The sequence below is a fragment of the Balaenoptera ricei genome, chromosome 10, assembly GCF_028023285.1.
Source record: "Balaenoptera ricei isolate mBalRic1 chromosome 10, mBalRic1.hap2, whole genome shotgun sequence".
Taxonomy (NCBI): domain Eukaryota; kingdom Metazoa; phylum Chordata; class Mammalia; order Artiodactyla; family Balaenopteridae; genus Balaenoptera; species Balaenoptera ricei.
Window position 1 is genome coordinate 107,038,647 of NC_082648.1, and position 21,382 is coordinate 107,060,028.

The window sequence follows — 21,382 nt, forward strand, 5'->3', positions numbered from 1 at the left end:
GACAGCCAAGCATATACATTGTCTTACTTCAAGTCTGTTTTAAGTCATGCTTTCTGTCACAGTGTAATCGTTGAGACCTTGATCATCTGGACATTCTCCATAAAACTGATGAAATTATGCTAATTGGACACGGTGAGGAAGGAAGTGACAAGTGCTCTGTCCCTGGTAAGACAATGCATGTCAGAGGATGAGAGATAAACCCTCAGAAGTTCTGGAGCCTGTCATCAGTGAAGTTTCCAGGGGTGCAGTGTTGTAGGGCAAACCAGGCCATCACCTCTGAGATAAGGGCAAGTTACTGCATCTTGCATCCGTAACATGAAAAATGAGGCCTACCACTCCATGCACCTCTGGATTTTGGAGTCAGCATGTACCACACTTGGGAATACTGTTCTGACCCATTTATCGGGTGGCTTGGAAGACTGCTGGTTTTGAATGGGTCCCAGAGCAAAGGAGGGCTCTGGTGAAGATCCACACTGGAGGATGGGTTCCCCTGTCTCTTAACAGAACCAATGGGTTATGGCTTATCTGTGGCAGGTAGGGACCCTGTGAGGCACCTTTGGTAGGCTCCAACAGGAGATTTGGAGTGCTCACCCCTAGGGTTCTGAAGCAAGACCATGCCAGCTACAGTGAAGAACTACTCACCAATTGAAAGCAGCGTCTGGCACACTATGGGGCCCAAGTAGAGACTGGGTGCCTGATTATGGGGCATCAAATGATCATGTGACCAAATCTGCCTGTCCTAAACTAGATACTGGCAAATCCACCAGGCTCAGTAGCAATTCACTGCCCAATGAAAAAGGTTTGGACCCCAGTCTGTCCAGAGAGTACTGGTCATTTATAGGAAGAGGTGGCTGTGGCCCGCACATCTCCCACCTTGTTGTACCAGTGCTTCTTAGCAGGCAGGAAGAAAAATTTAGGTCTGGTTCACAGATGGGTCAGCTTGATGTGTTGATGTGAGCTGAAAATGTAGTACTGCTGCACTACCATCCCATTTCAGGTGGCTCTGAAGGACAGTAATGAAGAGAATTCTTCCAGAGACCAGAGCTTTGAGCAGTACACTTGGATATTCACTTTGTAGGGAGGGAAGGGAGTGGACAGAAAAGTGGCCTAAGGAAGGTGTGCACATAAACTTCTGGGTTGAGACAGATGTCTTGCTCGTTGGTCAGGGACCTGGAAAGAGCAAGAGGGGAATACTGGAGACAAGGAGGTCTGGGAAAGAAGATGGACCTATAGCACTGGCCACAAGTGTGTGTATCTTTGTGCCTCATGTGAATACCCACTGCAGAGGGGTCACTGGGTAACAAATTGGATGGATAGATGTCAGCCAGCTTCTGTCCTTGGCTACACTTGTGCTTGTAAGGTGAGGCCGTGAATGGAGTTGCCATAGTGGCAAGCTATGCCCACCAACACAGGCTCTTTCTTTTTTTTTTTTTTCCTGAATAGAAAAATATTTTATTAATGGGTGATCAGACTTCACATGCCTTCAGTCATACTAGAACATGTATCTTTTTTTTTTTAATTTTATTTATTTATTTATTTACTTATCTATTCCTGGCTGTGTTGGGTCTTCGCTTCTGCGCGAGGGCCTCCCCAGTTGCGGCAAGCGGGGGCCACTCTTCATCGCGGTGCGCGGGCCTCTCACTATCGTGGCCTCTCTTGTTGCGGAGCACAGGCTCCAGATGCGCAGGCTCAGTAGTTGTTGCTCACGGGCCTAGTTGCTCCGCAGCACGTGGGATCCTCCCAGACCAGGGCTCGAACCCGTGTCCCCCGCATTAGCAGGCAGATTCTCAACCACTGCGCCACCAGGGAAGCCCAGAACATGTATCACAGGCTCTTTCTTATCAAGGCTTATCTAATTATTACTGCCTATGAATTTCTGACCTGTTAGCAGTCTTAGTGCTGAGCTCCTGATATGGTACCATCCCTGGATGACTCAATGACAGGTTCGTTACACCAGATCCTTTCCACCCAGGAGAGAGATTGATTCATCTTTACTGGAATTGATACCTGTTCTGGATATGAGTTTGCCTTCCCTATCCACAAGGTCTTAGAGTAGCATTACTATCTAGCAGCTTAGAGAATGCTCGATTTACCAACACGGGATCATGTATAACATTACCTTGGACCAAGAAACTCATTTTACAGTGAAAAAGGTACAGCAATGTATAGATTGCTGTGGGCTGTACCGCTTCTGTGATACCCTGTATTACCTACGAGCAGCCTAGAGCTCTGCTGGATTAGACCCCCTGGTTCCCAGGTAGGGAACACTTCCACAAGGGAGCGTCCACTGATTCCAGGGAAGGACGCCTCCACTGAACCAGAATCTGCAAACTCCACCAGGTCACTTTGAGCTCCTTGTGCTGGTGAACGTGCAGGCAAAGAAGGAGGGGATAATAGATCCCGATTGTTAGAGGTAGATAGGGTTGCTGCTACTTAATGGGGCGATCAGGAGCTGGTCTAGCATGGAGGACTTGCCTGGTTCTGGCTGGTTGCTTCCATGCCACGTGATAAGAGCAGCCACAGCCTGCCAAGGGCTCAGACCCCGCAGGGATGGAGGTCTCGTGACCTGACCAGGAGAGCCATGTGGACCAGCTGCAATGCTGGCTGACAGTGAGGGAAACCTAGAATGGGCAGAGGAGAAGGGACATGACCAATATTAGTTACAGCCTCAGGAGCAGGTGTGGCAGTGGGGACTGTGTTTGTTCTACTAACACTCTTATATTAAGGCTTTTGTAAAGGTTGTGACCTTCGAGACCTCACCTCAAAGAATCATGGCAGCGTGGACTTAATGTGGTGCCTGCGTAAACTGTGGGATACAAGAGCTGGTGTCTTGAATGATGCCCTCAGCACACCTTTAATTGCAGTGGGCTTACAGAGCTGCATCTCTGGCACCTGCTGTGTGTCTTTGAACTTCCTGCCCCAGGCCTTCCCCGACACCACAGGAGCCTACTTGGCCTGCTGACCGGCACAGCCTAGGTCTCTGGGGGGCACCCTCAGGGCCTGGAGACAGGAGTCAGTGGAGGAATGGTCGGAGAATCCTAAGAAGTGTTCCGTACACTTGTCAGGAGGTCCTGCTGAAGTGAAGGCGTTGTTACCCAGAGCAGTAACCTAAGGAGCACACGCCTATGTTTTGATTCTGCCTTTCCTGTCCTACTCTTTTCCTCCTTCATTTCTGTTTCATGGAATCACTTCCTGAACAAGCCACTTATACCCAAGTCTCTGGGTTTGGAATCACTGTCATTGTGCTGAAATGATGGTGTCGCCAGGGCTGCACTTCCTCGGAGGTTCTAAGGGAGAATCCGTTCCTGGTCTTTTCTGGTGGCTGCAAGCATTCCTGAGAATGTGGCTGCATCACTCCAATCTCTGCTCCATGGTCAACACTGCTCCCACCTCTTCTGTCTGTGTAATCTCCCTCTAGATCTCTCTCTCTTTTTTTTTTTTTTTTAATAAATTTATTTATTTATGGCTGCGTTAGGTCTTCATTGCTGCGTGTGGGCTTTCTCTAATTGCGATGAGCGGGGGCTACTCTTTGTTGCGGTGCGAGGGTTGCTCATTGCGGTGGCTTCTCTTGTTGTGGAGCACGGGCTCTAGGCACGCGGGCTTCAGTAGTTGTGGCATGTGGGCTCAGTAGTTGTGGCTTGTGGGCTCTAGAGTGCAAGCTCAGTAGTTGTGGCACACGGGCTTAGTTACTCTGCGGCATGTGGGATCTTCCCAGACCAGGGATCGAACCCGTGTCCCCTGCATTGGTAGGCGGATTCTTAACCACTGCTCCACCAGGGAAGCCCTCCCTCTAGCTCTCTTATAAACACACTGTGATCATATTCAGGGCCAACCTGGATAATCCAGGATAATCTCCTGATCTCAAAATCCTTAATTAAATCAAATCTGCAAAGATCCTTTTTCCAAATAAGGTGACATTTACAGGTTCCAAGCATTAGGATGTGACTCTCTCTTGGGGGATCATTTTCCTGTCCTGCCACAGTCACTACTTCTTTCCCTCACAGCTGTTGTCTCGTCATTCCATTTTGTCCTAGACCTTGAATATTGGAGATGAAAAGTTCTGAGTCCAGACTAATTTTTCTCCCTTGGACAGGATTTGATTTTTCTGACTGAACACTTGAAGAAGCATGGTATATGCATGAGGGAATGATTTATTTATTCATTTAAAATGATAATGAGCCCTCAACATGTTAACATAAATAATATCTTACAAAAATAACTATTTTATAAAATAAAACTTTGATGAGAATAGTGGCATTGTTTTTTACATTTTTGCAAGTTTCTTTACTGTCTGCTTAGCTGGCAATGGCTGGTTCTTGTACGTGCTTCTGCAGTCAGTCTCTTCCATGTGTTGTTTTGGTTGAAACATGAAGAAAACCCAGCCTGACTTAGATTTGTAGTTGGAAGCAAACAATAGCTTTTTCAGATAATTGTGGATCTTCGCTGATACTACACCAAGAGTTGACAAGAGGTAGTTTCTTAGAGGTTAGTTGCAATTTGGAATTTGAAACCATGTCAATGAACTTTTTTTTCTTTTTAGAAAAAAATTTTTAATAAATTTATTATTTATTTATCTTTTTATTTTTGGCTGCATTGGGTCTTCATTGCTGCACACGGGCTTTCTCTAGTTGCAGCAAGTGGGTGCTACTCTTCGTTGCAGTGCGTGGGCTTCTCACTGCGGTGGCTTCTCTTGTTGTGGAGCATGGGCTCTAGGCACATGGGCTTCAGTAGTTGTGGTGCACGGGTTCAGCAGTTGTGGCACACGGGCTTAGTTGCTCTGTGGTATGTGGGATCTTCCCGGACCAGGGCTCGAACCCGTGTCCCCTGCATTGGCAGGTGGACTCTTAACCACTGCGCCACCAGGGATGTCCCCTTTTTTGTCTTCTGCTACATTAAAATCCATTGCTCTGTCTTGCATGCAGAATGGGTCTTTTAGTTATGCATAATTTTAAAACATCATGCATTCATTTGTCATTTGGAAAATACTGGTTCCCTGAGTTATATAGATCTTCCAAATTTTGACAGATTTTATTATATAATATTTTAAAAATCACACTTGTTAATGTCACCACCAATGTCATCAGAAAAATATTTAAATATTGAGAAACTTTAAGCTCATGATGATAGACACAGGTTTTCCAAAAATCTAATTTTTGCTTAAAAGCACAAATTTTATCATTGGCAACAAATACTATCAGTTGTTTTCCATGAAGTGACACACTCACTTTATTCATTTTTGAGAAAGTGTTTGCCAAACACCCAAGTCAGAATAACCATAGTTTGTCAATTTTCTTTCAAGTAAAAATAGTGTTTCGTGGAGGGATATCTGCAACATGGCAAATTGAGACCTTCCCTTTGTCTCTCCCCTTCAATCTACAACCAATAAAACATTCACAATGCTAAAAGGGTGCCTCTGCCCCATACACTAGGGTGCTGGAGAATTCCACACTTCCGTACATCTGAAGGTGGCTGAACTGGAGCCCATAGAGGAGGTGGAACTGGGGGAACCCCGGCGGGGGGGGGGGTGCCTGCAGTCCTGGATTCCCACCTGCAGCCCCAGAGAACTTGGCAGTAGCAGGGGAGGTGACGCACGTGACTCCATCGCCCCAGCCACCGTGGCAGCCATAGGCAACTGGCAGTGGTGGCCATGAGGCCTGGGATCCCATCCCTTCAGCTGCAGAGGGGCCCATGACTCCCCCCACCCTGCAGTGACAGAGCCTGTGCACCTGACATGACAGGGGTACCTGTGCAACACTGGCTACCCCCACCCAAACCCTCCCCCGGCAGTGGCAGAATCTGCGACCCAGGGGATCCCAGGCAAAATGGAGGAGCCCACTCTCCTGGTGCCCCAGGGACCAACGCTAGCAACACAGGCAGCAGCAAGAGACCAATGACTCCAGAGGTACAAGAAGTGATCATGAGGGCACAGGGCGACGCCCCTGCCAGAGGCAGTGGAGGGTGGAAAGTGCTGACTCTCAAATATAACAAGAGGCAGCTCAGAATCAAGCAGAAAGCTGTTTGCTACCTCACATGCCCTGGCAGAGGAACAACTTATGAAGCACCATGAAGAACCGTGGTGACACTGCACCACAAAAAGAAAATGACAATTCTCCAGAAACCAAACTTAAAATCATGGAATACTGTGATCTAACTGATAGAGAATTCAAAATAGCTGTCATGAAGAAAATCAATGAGCTGCAAGAAAACTCATAAAAGCAGTTAAATGGGCTCAGGAAGAAAATTAATGAACAGAAGGAATACTTTACCAAAGAGATTGAAACTCTAAAAAAAAACCAAACAGAAATTCTGGAGCTGAAGAACTCAATAAATGAGATGAAGGATGCATTAGAAAGAATTGGAAATAGAGCAGACCATATGGAAGAGAGAAATAGCAAGAGCAAAAACAGAAATCTAGAAATGATACAAATATAAGAGGCAAGAGAAATGAAATAGTTTTAAAATGATGAAATTCTTTTTTTTGAGGCAAGGAATACAACTTTATTCGGAAAGCCAGCAGACCGAGAAGATGGCAGACTAGTGTCTCAAAATAACCATCTTACTGGGGTCTGGACGCCAGTTTCTTTTACAGAATCAGAGAGGAAAGTAAAGTAACAAGGGCAAACATCTGGAATGGCCAGCCTTGGACGTGTTAATTTCTTCTTTCTTGCAGCCATTCACAGGTGGGTAGGGTTCCCTGAGGCAGGCCATTATGTATGATTATAATAACAAAAGCAATGAAAAGCAAAGGCTAAAGTCAAAGAAACGGATCCAACATGGAGTCAAAATTGGCTCTTCCCTGTTACGGATATACAAGTCCATGAAGTTAAGAGAACACCTAATTACCTCAATGCAAACAGACCTTCTCCAAGACACATTATATTAAAATTGTCAAAAGTCAATAACAAAGAATTTTGAAGGTAGCTGGGGAAAAAAGGATGTTAACCTACATAGAACCCCCATTAATTTATCAGCAGATTTCTCAGAAGAAGCTCTACAGGCCAGGAGGGAGTGGAATGATATTCTCAAAGTACTGAAAGATATTCACCCAAGAATACTTTATCCTGCAAAGTTATCATTCAAATATGAAGGGAAATAAAGGCTTTCCGAGACAAACAAAAGCTGAGGAAGTTCATTAATACTAGACCTAATGGTTAAACAACAAGTTTCCACTGTATAGGTCAGGGAACTATATTCAATATCCTGTAATAAACCATAGTGGAAAAGAATATGAAAAAGAGCGTACTGATATATATGTATAACTGAGTCACTTTGCTCTACAGCAGAAATTAACACAACATTGTATTCGACTATACTTCAATTAAAAACAAAAAAACAAAAAAACCCCCACTAGATCTGCCTTACAAGAAATGTTGAAAGGAGCTCTTTTACCAGAAACGAAAAGGCTAAAGTACACAAAACTTCAAGTAAGGTGATAAATAGACAGAATCAGAAAATTGCAACTCTTTATCAGAATAGGTTTTTAAACACTTTATTATAGCATAAATGTTAAAGGGGGGAAAAGAAGAAAAAAAACTATGGCTACTTCAATTTGGTAACAAACTCACAACATAAAAAGAGATAATTTGAGACAACAAAAGCACAAAAGGGGAAGAGGAAAACTGACAGAACCCATGTAGGTAAATGAAGATAAGATGCTATCAGCAGAAAAAAGACCATTTTATATCAGAAACATTTTGTGCAAACCTCATGATAACGACAAAACATATATCTAGAGCAGAGACATGAAACAAAAAAGAGGAAACTGAGAAAAATGTAAGAGAAAACCACCAAACCAAAATGGCAGACAGAAACACAAGAAAGAAGAAATAATGGAGATGTAGAGCAACCAGAAAACAAGAAATAAAATGGCAATACTAAGTTCTCATCTATCAATAGTCACCCTAAATATAAATGGGTTGATGTCACCAATCAAAACACACAGAGTGGGTTAAAGAATAAGACCCAACTAAAGCTTCCTCCAGGAGACTCACCTCAGCTCTGAAGACACACACAGGCTCACAGTGAAGGAATGGAAGGTGATGCTCCAAGCAAATGGCAGCCAGAAGAAAGGGGGTGCAGCCATATCCACCTCAGGCAAAATAGACTTCAAGCCAAAAAGGGTAATAAGACACAGAAATGGATAGTATATGATGATGAAGAAGGCAAGTCATCAAGAAGACATAACATTATTAATATATATGCACCTAACATGGGAGCACCAAAATATTTAAAACAAACATTAACAGACCTAAAGGGAGAAATTGGCAGTAACACAATGATGGTAGGAGATTTTAACACCCACTTACATCAACGGATAGTTCACCCATACAGAAAGTCAACAAGTATACAGTGGCCTTGAATGAAACATTGGACCAGATGGATTTGATAGATTTGTACAGAACATTCCATCCAAATGCAGCAGAAAACACATTCTTCTCAAGTGCACATGGAACTTTCTCAAGAATAGACCATATGTTGAGACACAAAACAAGTCTCAATAAATTTAAGAAGATTGGAATCATATCAAGCAATTTTCCAATCCAACGGTATGAAACTAGAAATCAACTACAAGAAGAAAGCTGGGAAGATCACAAATATGTGGAGACTGACCAACGTGCTACTGAACAACATTGGGTCAATGAAAAAAATCAAAGCAGACATAAAAAAATACCTGAAGACAAATGAAAATAAAAATACAACATATCAAAATCTATAGGTAGTATAGTCATTTTTATAATATTGATTCTTCCAATCCAAGAACATGGTATATCTCTCCATCAGTTTGTGTCGTTTTTGATTTCTTTCATCAGTGTTTTATAGTTTTCTGAGTACAGGTCTTTTGCCTGCTCAGGTAGGTTTATTCCTAGGTATTTTATTCTTTTTGTTGCAATGGTAAATGGGATTATTTCCTTAATTTCTCTTTCTGATCTTTCATTGTTAGTGTATAGGGATGCATGGTAGTGTATATATGTCAAACCTAATCTCCCAGTTCGTCCCACCCTCCCCTTCCCTCACTGTGTCCACATGCCTGCTCTCTATGTCTGTGTCTCTATTCCTTCCCTGGAAATAGATTCATCTGTACCATTTTTCTAGATTCCACATATATGCATTAATATATGATATTTGTTTTTCTCTTTCTGACTTACTTCACTCTATATGACAGAATCTAGGTCCATCCACATCTCTACAAATGATCCAATTTCATTCCTTTTTATGGCTGAGTAATATTCCATTGTATATAGGTACCACATCTTCTTTATACATTCATCTGTCATTGGACATTTAGGTTCTTTCCATGTCCCAGCTATTGTAAATAGTGCTGCAATGAACACTGAGGTACATGTGTCATTTCAAATTATGGTTTTCTCAGGGTATATGCCCAGTAGTGGGATTGCTGGGTCATATAGTAGTTCTATTTTTAGTGTTTTAAGGAACCTCCATACTATTCTCCACAGTGGTTGTACCAATTTACATTCCCACCAACAGTGCAAGAGGGTTCCCTTTTCTCCACACCCTCTCCAGCATTTGTTGTTTGAAGATTTTTTGATGATGCCCATTCTAACCAGTGTGAGGTGATACCTCATTGTAGTTTTGATTTGCATTTCTCTAATAATTAGTGATGTTGAGCATCTTTTCATGTGCCTGTTGGCCATCTGTATGTCTTCTTTGGAGAAATGTCTATTTAGGTCTTCTGCCCATTTTTTGATTGGGTTATTTGTTTTTTTGTTATTGAGCTGCATGAGCTGTTTGTATATTTTGGAGATTAATCCCTTGCCTGTTGCTTCGTTTGTACATATTTTCTCCCATTCTGAGGGTTGCCTTTTCATCTTGTTTATGGTTTCCTTTGCTGTGCAAAAGTTTTTAAGTTTAACTAGGTCCCATTTGTTTGCCTTTATTTTTATTTTCATTACTCTAGGAGGTGGATCAAAAAAGATCTTGTTGTGGTTAATGTCAAAGAATGTTTTTCCTAGGTTTTCCTCTAAGAGTTTTATAGTGTCTGTTCTTACATTTAGGTCTTTAATCCATTTGGGGTTTATTTTTGTGTATGGTGTTAGGGAGTGTTCTAATTTCATTCCTTTACATGTAGCTGTCCAGTTTTCCCAGCACCACTTATTGAAGAGACTGTCTTTTCTCCATTGTATATCCTTTCCTCCTTTGTCACAGATTAGGTGACCATAGGTGCGTGGGTTTATCGCTGGGCTTTCTAGCCTGTACCATTGATCTATATTTCTGTTTTTGTGCCAGTACCATACTGTCTGGATTACTGTAGCTTTGTAGTATAGTCTGGAGTTGGGGAACCTGATTCCTCCAGCTCTGTTTTTCTTTCTCAAGATTGCTTTGGCTATTCAGGGTCTTTGACATATACACACTACCATGTGTAAAATAGATAGCTAGTGGGAACCTGCTGTATAGCACAGGGAGCTCAACTCAGTGCTCTGTGATGACCTAGATGGGTGGGATGGGGGGTGGGAGGGAGGTCCAAGAGGGAGGGGATATATGTATATATATAGCTGATTCACTTCATTGTAGAGCAGAAACTGACACATTGTTAAGCAATTATACTCCAATAAAAAAATTTTTTTTAAAAATCTATGGGGTGGGACTTCCCTTGTGGTCCAGTGGTAAAGAATCTGTCTTCCAATACAGGGGACACGTGTTGATCCCTGGTCGGGGAACTAAGATCCCATGTGCAGCAGGGCAACTAAGTCCATGTGCTGCAACTACTGAGCCCAGGCTCCTCAACTAGAAAGCCCATGTGTTGCAAACTACAGAGCCCACACTCTCTGGAGCCTGTGTGCCACAACTAAAGAGAAGAAACCCGCATGCCACAACTAGAGAGAAGCCTGAGTGCCGCAACGAAGAGCCCATACGCTGCAATGAAAATCCCATGTGTTGCATCTAAGACCTGACGCAGCCATAAATAAATAAATAAATAAATAAACAAAATAAAATAAATAAATAAATAAATAAATAAAATAAAGGAATTCTAAAAAAAATCTATGGGGTGTAGTAAAAACATAGTTTATAGCAGTATAGGTCTACCTCAAGACACAGAAAAATCTCAAATAAACAATCTAACTTTGCAGTTAAAGGAACTAGAAAAAGAAGAACAAACAAAACCCAAAGTCAGTAGAAGGAAGGAAATAATTAAGAGCAGAGCAGAAATAAATGAAGTAGAGACAAAAAGATAATAGAAAAGACCAGTGAAACTAAGAGGTGGCTCTTTGGAAAGATAAACAAAGTTGACAAAGATCTATCTAGGCTCACTAAGAAAAAAAGAGAGAAGACTGTGATAAATAAAATCAGAAACGAAAGAGGAGAACTAATGGATACCTCAGAAATACAAAAGATTATGAGAGAATATTATGAATAGCTATATGCCAACAAAGTAGACAACCTAGAAGAAATGGACAAATCATTGGAATCATACATCCTTCCAAGACTGAATCATGAAGAAATAGAAAATCTGGAGCTTCCCTGGTGGCGCAGTGGTTGAGAATCTGCCTGCCAATGCAGGGGACACGGTTCGAGCCCTGGTCTGGGAAGATCCCACATGCCGCAGAGCAGCTGGGCCCGTGAGCCACGATTACTGAGCCTGCGTATCTGGAGCCTGTGCTCCGCAACAAGAGAGGCCGCGATAGTGAGAGGCCCGCGCACCGCGATGAAGAGGGGCCCCCGCTTGCCGCAACTGGAGAAAGCCCTCGCACAGAAACGAAGACCCAACGCAGCCAAAAATAAATAAATAAAATAAATTAAAAAAAAAAAAGAAATAGAAAATCTGAATAGGCTGATCACTACTGCAGAGATTTAAACAATAATCAAAAAGCTCCCCCAAAACAAAAGTCCAGGACCAGATAGCTTCAAAGGTAAATGCTACCAAACATTCAAAGAATATTTAATACCTATTCATCTCAAACTACTCCAAAAAACTGAAGAGGCAGGAATGCTTCCTAACTCATTTTATAAGGTCAACATCACCCTGATTCCAAAACCAGACAAAGACAACACAAAAAAAGAAAATTACAGGTCAATATCTCTGATGAACACAGATTAAAAAATCCTCAACAAAACACTAGAAAACCAATACAATAATACATTAAAAGGATCATACACCACGATAGAGTGGGACTTATCCCAGGGAGGGAAGGATGGTTCAATGTCCAGAAATCAATCAATATGATACACCACATTAACAAAATGAAGGATAAAGACCATATGATTATCTCAATAGATGCAGAAAAAGCATTTGACAAGATCCAACACCCATTTATGATTAAAAAAAAAACCTCTCAATAAAGTGAGCATAGGGGCTTCCCTGGTGGCACAGTGGTTGAGAATCTGCCTGCCAATGCAGGGGACACGGGTTCGAGCCCTGGTCTGGGAAGATCCCACATGCCGTGGAGCAACTGGGCCCGTGAGCCGCAATTACTGACCCTGCGCGCCTGGAGCCTGTGCTCCTCAACAAGAGAGGCCGCGATAGTGAGAGGCCCGCGCACCGCGATGAAGAGTGGCCCCCGCTTGCCACAACTATAGAAAACCCTCGCACAGAAACGAAGACCCAACACAGCCATAAATAAATAAATTTAAAAAAAAATTTTTTTTAAATAAATGAATAAATAAAATGAGCATAGAAGGAATGTACCTTAACATAATAAAGACATATATGATGAACCCACAGCTAACATCATACTCAATGGTGAAAAACTGAAAGCATTACCTCTAAAATCAGAAACAAGACAAGGATGCCCACTCTCGCCACTCTTATTCAGCACAGTATTGGAAAACCTAGCCAGAGCAATTAGGCAAGAAAAAGAAATTAAAGGCATCCAAATTGGAAAGGAAGAAGTAAAACTGCCACTATTTGCAGATGACATGATTTTATATATAGAAAACCCTAAAGACCCCACCAAAAAATATTAGAAATAATAAACAAATAGGGAGGAACAAGATAAGCGTAGGGGATTAAGAGGTACAAACTACTATGTATAAAGTAAATAATCTACAAGTATCTATTGTACAGGGACTATAGCCAATATTTTATAATAACTATAAATAGAGTATAACCTTTAAAATCGTGAATCACTATGTTGTGCACCTGAAACTTATATAATATGTAAATCAATATACCTCAATAAAAAAGAAATCAAATAAAATGGGGAAAATATATATTTCAGTGAAAACGTTTCTCTGAAGGTGCAAGGAGTTTTAACTTTAGCGTCCTGATAATAAAGTGGGATATTTTTTAATTTTCTAGAAAAAAAGAAATAATAAATACAGTAATCTTGTGGGGTACAAAATCAACATACAAAAATCTGTTGCATTTAGGGGATTCCCTGGAGGTCCAGTGGTTAGGACTCTGTGCTTTTACTGCCAAGGCCCAGGTTTGACCCCTGGTTGGGGAAGTAAGATCCCACAAGCTGCACAGCACTACCAAAAAAAAAAAACAAAAGCAAAACCTATTGCATTTCTATATGCTAACAATAAGCTAACAGAAAGAGAAATTAAGAAAACAATTCCATTTCACTTATTTCTGTTTTTTCCTTCTAATTCATTGGTTCTTCTCCTCCCTTCCAGGCTTTTACATTTAGTTTATTTTTTAAAATATTTATTTATTTATTTGGCTGTGTCAGGTCTTAGTTGTGGCATGCTGTTCTCCATTGAGGCATGTGGGATCTTTCGTTGCAACATGTGGGCTTCTCTCTAGTTGTGGCATGTGGGTTTTTCTCTCTCTAGTTGTGGTGCATGGGCTCCAGGGCATATGGGCTCTGTAGTTTGTGGCACGCAGGCTCTCTCACTGAGGTACACAAGCTCAGTAGTTGTGGCGTGCAGGCTTAGTTGCCCTGCAGCATGTGGGATCTTAGTTCCCTGACCAGGGATTGAACCTGTGTCCCCTGCATTGGTAGGAGGATTCTTTACCACTGGACCACCAGGGAAGTCCCTAGTTTATTTTTGTTTTTATATTAAAATTCATTTCTTGAGACAGCCTATAGTTGGGTCTCACTTTTTTATACAGTCTAACAATCTCTGCATTGTAATTTAAGTGTTTAGAAGATTTCCATTTAATGTAATTATTGACTTTTTGGTTTTAAATCTACCATCTTGCTATTTGTTTTATATTTGTCCCATCTTACCTTTGTTTTATTTCTCTTCCTTTTTGCTTTCTTTTGTATTAAACAAACATGTTTCAGAATTCCATTTTATCTCCTCTCTTAGCTAACTAACTATATCTCTGTGATTTTTTTTTTTTTTTGGCCACGCCACGCAGCATGTGAGATCTTAGTTCCCCCACCAGGGATTGAACCCATGCCCCCTGCATTGGAAGCATGGAGTCTTAACTACTGGACCTCCAGGGAAGTCCCTCTATGATTTTTTTTTTTTTTGAGAGTTAATGATAGTACTCTTTTTTTTATTGACAATATAGTTGATATTGTTACAGGTGTACAATATAGTGATTCCCAATTTTTAAAGGTTACACTCCATTTATAGTTGTTACAAAATATTGGCTATATTTCCCGTGTTGTATATATCCTTTTTTTTTTTTTGGCCGCACTGTGCAGCATGTGGGATCTCAGTTCCTGGACGAGGGATCGAACCCAAGCCCCATGCAATGGGAGTGCGGAGTCTTAACCACTGGATTGCTGGGGAAGTCCCTATCCTTGTAGCTTATTTTATACCTAATAGTTTATACCTCTTAATCTCCTACCTATATTGCCCCCCACTTCCCTTTCCCCACTGATAACCACTAGTTTGTTCTCTGTATCTGAGTCTGAGTGAGTCTGCTTCTTTTTTGTTATATTTACTAGTTTGTTGTATTTTTTAGATTCCACATATAAGTGACATCATACAGTATTTGTCTTTCTCTGTCTATTTCACTTGGCATAATACCCTCTAAGTCCACCCATGTTACTGCAAATGGCAAAATTTCTTTTTTTATGGCTGAGTAGTAGTCCATTCTTTTTTTTTTTTTTTTTTAAATGGCTGAGTACATATACACACCACATCTTTATCCATTCATCTGTTGATGGACACTTAGGTTGCTTCCATATCTTGGCAATTGCAAATAATGCTGCTATGAACATTGAGGTGCATGTATCTTTTCGAATTAGTGTTTTTGTTTTTTTTCGGATATATACCCAGGAGTACAATGGCTGGGTCATATACGGCAGTTCTATTTTCAGTTTTTTAAGCAACGTTCATACTTTTTTCCACAGAGGCTGCAACAATTTATATTCCCACCAACAGTGTATGACGGTTCCCTTTTCTTCACATCCTCGCCAACATTTCTTATTTGTGTTCTTTTTGATGATATCCATTCTGACAGGTGTGAGGTGATATCTCATTGTGGTTTTGATTTGCATTTTCCTGATGACTAGCCTTTCTTAATGAGTAGGACACTGATGTTATGGACCAAAATTACTTGCAACTCCTTTCATTGCTAATTTGTGTAGTCTTAATATGAATGTTATCTTTTTGGAATTTTTGATGAAACATCTAAGAAAATAAATGGAGCAATCCAAAACTGAATCAAAAAGTATTTATCCTGTCATATTAGAGCCTCTTTACTTTCCGTTTCTTCAATGGGGCTCCAACTCTGTCCTCAAAAATCTGCCTAGTTTTCTATGAAATTGATTACCTTATTTACCAGATATAGAAAATACTACTAGATGAGATGTTGATGGTAAACCATAGCATGGACAAAAACCATTTATTAAAATGGTGACATTCTGAAAAATATTCTAAATTCCATCTTATTACCTGTGCTTTTTAATAATAAACCTGATACTGAAAGGGATTTTAAAAGCAAAAAAAAAAAAAAAAAAAATTGTATCCAAACAAGTTCAGATGCATTTAAGTTCTTATGCGTATCTAAGAAAAATTATGTAACTCAAGTACTACCTTCGTATCTTTTCTTTTCCTTTTTTTTTTTTTTTTAACCTGGCATGAAGTTTTAAAAGCAATGACTGAATTTTGATTCCTATATATACTTCAAAACCTGCAAAGTCTGGACAAGTCCATGTTTGACGTCTTTCAAATAGCCTCTTATACTGGTTTCTCCAAGTGGATCCTCTACTTGTACTTCTTTATCATGATACTCCTTTAGTTTTGTCCAAAGATCCTTAAAGTCATTAGATACATCTGTAGAACTAGGGCTTCCACAACTGCTTCCCGAGACGTTCATCTTACTTAATATGCTCACACTTCTACTGCCTAATGTTTTCTGACCTTTTCTGTTACATTATACAGGTCTGAAGTTGTCTTTGGCCAGTTCAAATACGGCAAGATTGCCTCGAGATTCTCGAAATCTCCAGCAGGAACGCGAGCACGCTCCGGAGCGGGGAAGAGACGGCCGTTCGCTTTTCTGCTTGTTCCTTCACTAATCTGCCAAACCGCCAGCAACCAAGCCGCCCCCTCGGAGCAGCCCGCGCTTTCCAGCGCTGGGGGAGGGCCCGAGGGCCGCCGGCTCCCCCCTCTATGATTTTTAATGTGTATTCTCTTGAGTTTGTAGTATGCATTTTTAGATTATCATAATTTACCCTCAAATAAAAATATACTATCTCACATATAAGAACCCTACAACAGTGTATTTCCTATTCTCCCTCCCACCCTTTGTGCTGTTGTTGTTGTATGTTTTACTTACACATATGTTTTAAACTCTACAGTACATTGCTGATTTTAAAAATGTATACAGTCAATTATATTTTAAAGAAATTCAAGCATGAAAAAAGTCTTTTAGGATTACCTTCAGTCCTCTTTATTCCTTTGTGTACACCCAAGTTCTCCTCACATGTGTTTCATTCATTCTAAATAACTTATTTTAATATTCCTTGTATTGCAGATATGCTAGTGAAAAATTATCTCAGATTTTGTATGTCTGTTGTTGTCTTTATTTCACCTTCACTTTTTGGAGGATATTTTCACTGCATGTAGAATACTAGGTTGAAAATGTTTTCCTTTTAGCAATTTAAGGATGTCATTCCATTTATTATGGTTTACATTGTTTCTGATGAGAAATCAGCAAAAATTCTTATCTTTGTTTCCTGATATGCATGCATCTTTTTTTCTGGCTGTTTTTAATACTTTCTTTTGATCATAAATTTTCAGCAACTAGATTATTATATGTTTTGAAGTAGTTTATTTTGTGTTTTTCCTGCTTGGAATTTGTTGAGTATTTTGGACCTGTGGGTTTATAGTTTTCAAAACATTTGGAAAAATTTCAGCCATTATTTCTTTCAATACTTTTGTGTGTGTGCTTACCCTTTGTGCGTGTCTCCAATTATACAGTTGTTAGACTGCTTGATATTTTCCCAGAGATCAATGAGGCTTGTTAATTTTTTTTCAATGTTTTTTCTCTCTGTTTCAATTTGGATAGTTTCTATTACTCTGTTTTCATGTTCACTTATCTTTTCTTCCTCAGTGTCTAACCCACTGTTAACCTCATCTAGTAAAATTTTCATTTCGTATACTGAGTTTTCATCTGTCAAAATTCCATTTGATTCTTTTTTATGTCTTCCATTTCTTTGCTCACTGTGTTGATGTTTTCTATAAATCCATGAGTATATTTATAATAGTTGTTCTAAGTCCATGTCTATTAATTCCATGATTTCTGTCCTTTCTGATTCTGTTTTGACTGATTTTTTCCCTCCAGATTTTTCCTGGTTCACTGCAGGTCTGGGATTTTTGTTGCTGTTGCTGTCGCAGGACATAAGTGCTTGGATTTCATTATCCTCCTCTAAAGAGTATTGAAGTTGGTTTTGGAAGTCAGTTAAGTTTCTTGTGGATCAGCTTGATTCTTTTCAGGTTTGTTTTAAAACTTTGTTAGCATCAGTCTAAAGTGGTCTTTACTCTGGGGTTAGTCCAGCCCTACTGAATGTGACAGTGTTCAATATGTCTCACCACTTAGCTATTGGATCTTGACCTTCCCCCAGTCCTACATGAGCTCTGGGAATTTCTAGATTACAGTTTCCCAATAGCTTTTCTTTATCCAGCCTTATGGAATTTTATTCTACGTAAGCACAACTGAGTATTTACTAAAACTTAGGGGGATCCTACTGTAGATTTCTGGAACCCTTTCCCTGAATTGATCCTTTTTCTCTAGTACTTTTATCTGAAAATTCCAAATACATCAGCCTCCCCAAACTCTGACTTCTGTCTTCTAAACTCATCAAGACCACCACACTCTAATTGGACCCTCTTCCCTCCAGTGCAGTCTGGAAATGCCTCCATTTGAAGAACCAGGGAAAACCAGGGCAATCATAGGCTTTATGTAACTTGCTTCCTTTCTCTCAGGGATCACAGTCCTGTGCTGTCCTTTGTCCAATGTCTGAAAATAGTTGCTTCCAATATTTTGTTTACTTTTCTGGATTTTTCCCCCTTTGGCAGGTGGGCAAGTCCAATAGCTGTTATTCCATAATGGCTGGAAGCCATTTAAAAAATCATAATTAATTGTTGAATGTTATAAAATTCACATTGACTACTGAAGCCCATGCACCTAGAGCCCATGCTCCACAACAAGAGAAGCCACCACAATGAGAAGCCTGCACACCACAACGAAGAGTAACCCCGACTCGCCACAGCTAGAGGAAGCCTGTGCACAGCAACAAAGACCCAACACAGCCAAAACTAAAAATAAATAAATAAATAAATTTATTTTTTAAAAAAATCACATTTCATGAGATGATCATGCAATTTTTCTCTCTTTGTCCATGAATGTGTTGAATTACCATGGAAAATGAAAGTGGGATGTTGAGACATCCTTGGATTTCTCTGTTAAACCCATGTGATCAGGATGCATTTACAAAAATAAACTGTTGAATTTCATTAGCTAATATTTTGTTGGGACTTTTGCACATGCTCGTAAGTGAAATAGACATATAATTCATTAATTTTCTTGAGCTATTCTTATCACGTTGTAGCTTCATAAAATGAATGGAGATGTAATATGGTGAGCTAGATTCCTACATAGAATTTCCTGCTGAAAATGATTAAAAATCCAGGATAAACTATTTCCTAAAGAAGTGTTTTCTAAGATCATTGATGATCTAGTAAGAAAACAGGGACTAAATAAGACAGGAGCCCAGAGGGACAAGTGGAGCACTGCACATTGCTTTTGATGAGGGCATTTGGCGAACCAAGAAAACTTGGATTTGGGATTTTATAGGTTATGCCATGTTGAATAGTGCCCCCCCCATTCATATCCACTCAGAACCTCAGAATGTGACTTTATTTAGACATAGGGTATTTGCAGATGAAATTAGTTAAGATAAGGTCATACTGGATTAGGTTGGTGACACCAGTCACCTAATCCAATGACTGGTGTCCTTATAAGAAGAGGGAAATTTGGACACAGACAGAGAAACATAGGAGAGAAGGTCACGTGACAATGGAAGCACAGATTAAAGTGATGCATCCGCAAGCTGAGGAAAGCCAGCAACCACCAGAAGCTAGGAAAAGGCAAGAAAGAGCCCTTCCCTAGCGTCTTTGGAGAGAGCATGGCCTGCTGACTGTGCAGAGAACAGTCTGCTTGATTTTGAACTTCTAGACTCCAGAACTGTGAGAGAATAAATTTCTGTTGTTTTAAGCCACCAAGTTAGCGGTATTTTTTTATGGCAGCCCTAGGAAACTAATATGTAATCTTTGAGATGTAAAGAACAGAGATAAAGCACAGAGCCCACCCAGGAGGAGACCCCTAATAAGAGACCAACCCTCTACAAAGCTTAGACATCAAAAGGTTAAACTCCCCGGGTAGGGATGAAGTAGAGATACACTCTGTCTTTCGAGGATTGTGAAGAAAATTGACAGGTTCGAATCTGGGGGCAAAGTGAAGTTGTGTGTTTGTGTGTGTGTGTGTGTGTGTGAGAGAGAGAGAGACAGAGAGAGAGATACAGAGGCAGAGACACAGAGATAGAGAAAGAGATGCTGAAAATTTAGAACAAGAAGCTGGTCCTCACATGGGTTGCAGCTCAAATTCATACAGTCGGGGTGGTCCAAGAAACCTCAGTGGGCATTAAATATAGAATGATCTCAGGTTTGTAATTCTATAGGTGCCTGGTAGAAGCAAACGGAGATTCTCTCTGCAGGTATTCACTTTCTTCTTAGGCCTCAGAGTTTTCGATAAATACAATGCCAAGGCTAACAAGCACCTCTAAGTTAAAAAAGGTAATTAAACAGAAAGATGAGAAATCATGGCAGCAAGCCAGCAGTAACCACAGATAGAACGTTTCAAATAATGAAATTATCAAACAGATTATAAAGTGCCTATGTTCAATATAGTAATAAAAGGCAAGTTTGAACGTATGTGCAGAAACTAAAAAAACTATAATGAATAATCAAGTAGCTTGAGAAGAATTTCCAAGTGGAAATTCTAAAACAAAAGTTTTAATTTAGTAAAAATGTTAATTGAATTTTAATTTTAACTAAATTTAAAACTCAGTATACAGCTTTAAGAGCAGATTACAAACAGTTAAAGACAGAGTTAGTGAACTAAAAGATAAATGTGAATAAATTAACCTGAATATTGCCTGGAAAGACATAGAGATGGAAAACATGAAAGAAAGGTTAGGAAATATGGAGGCTCGAATGAGAAGGTCTATCCAGCATGAGTCTGTTGGAGTCCCAGAAGGAGGAGAGATGGAATGGAGCAGAGGCAATATTTGAAGAGATAATGGCTGTGAAATTTCTAAACTGATGAAAGAGAAATCATATAGTGAAGAAGCTCTGTGAACCTCAGCCAGAAAAAATAAATACACCACACCTAGATACACTGCATCGAAACATCAGAACACCAAAGTCAGGGAAAGAAGTCCTAAATGCAGCTGGAGAGGAAAGGGAAATTACCTTCAAGGAAGTGGCAGACAGAGAGGTGGCTTCTCATAGCAACAAGGGAATTCAGGGAAGACACTGGGTGATGATGGAAATGAACTACCTGACCTAGAATTCTATATCCAGTAAAAACATCTTTCAGGAGATAGGGCAAAATAAAGACATTTTTAGAAAAATAGAGTTTACCTCCCAAAGCTCTCAATAAGGAAAATTCTGAAGAATGTACTTCAGGCAAAAGGAGTCTTTTAAGACATTTATTTATTATTTTGAGGGAAGTTTTAACATTTTCATTTTATATACAAAGAGCTTGCATTGTTTCTGCATAGGGTAGATGTCCTCGATGACACATTCAAGGAAGTTCACTTAGTCCAGCTTCACTTATGAAGCCGATATCCTTTGCGTACTAGCAGAAACACTGGTGGCACATATTGAGGCCGTATTTCCAGATCAGACCAGGCTGGTTTGAGCAGATGTGGCAAGGGTGAGAACCTTGACGAATTTTCTCCGATGGCTCCAGTAGAGCTGCTGGTGACCCATCTTGCTTTCTTGGCTGCAACGAAGC

General features: G+C 40.3%; 1 pseudogene; it reads right to left on the reverse strand.

Moving 5' to 3' along the window:
* Positions 1–5,399: 5,399 nt before the first annotated feature.
* On the reverse strand, positions 5,400–21,357 carry LOC132373809 (small ribosomal subunit protein uS14-like; annotated as a pseudogene).
* Between the last annotated feature and the right edge of the window lie 25 nt (positions 21,358–21,382).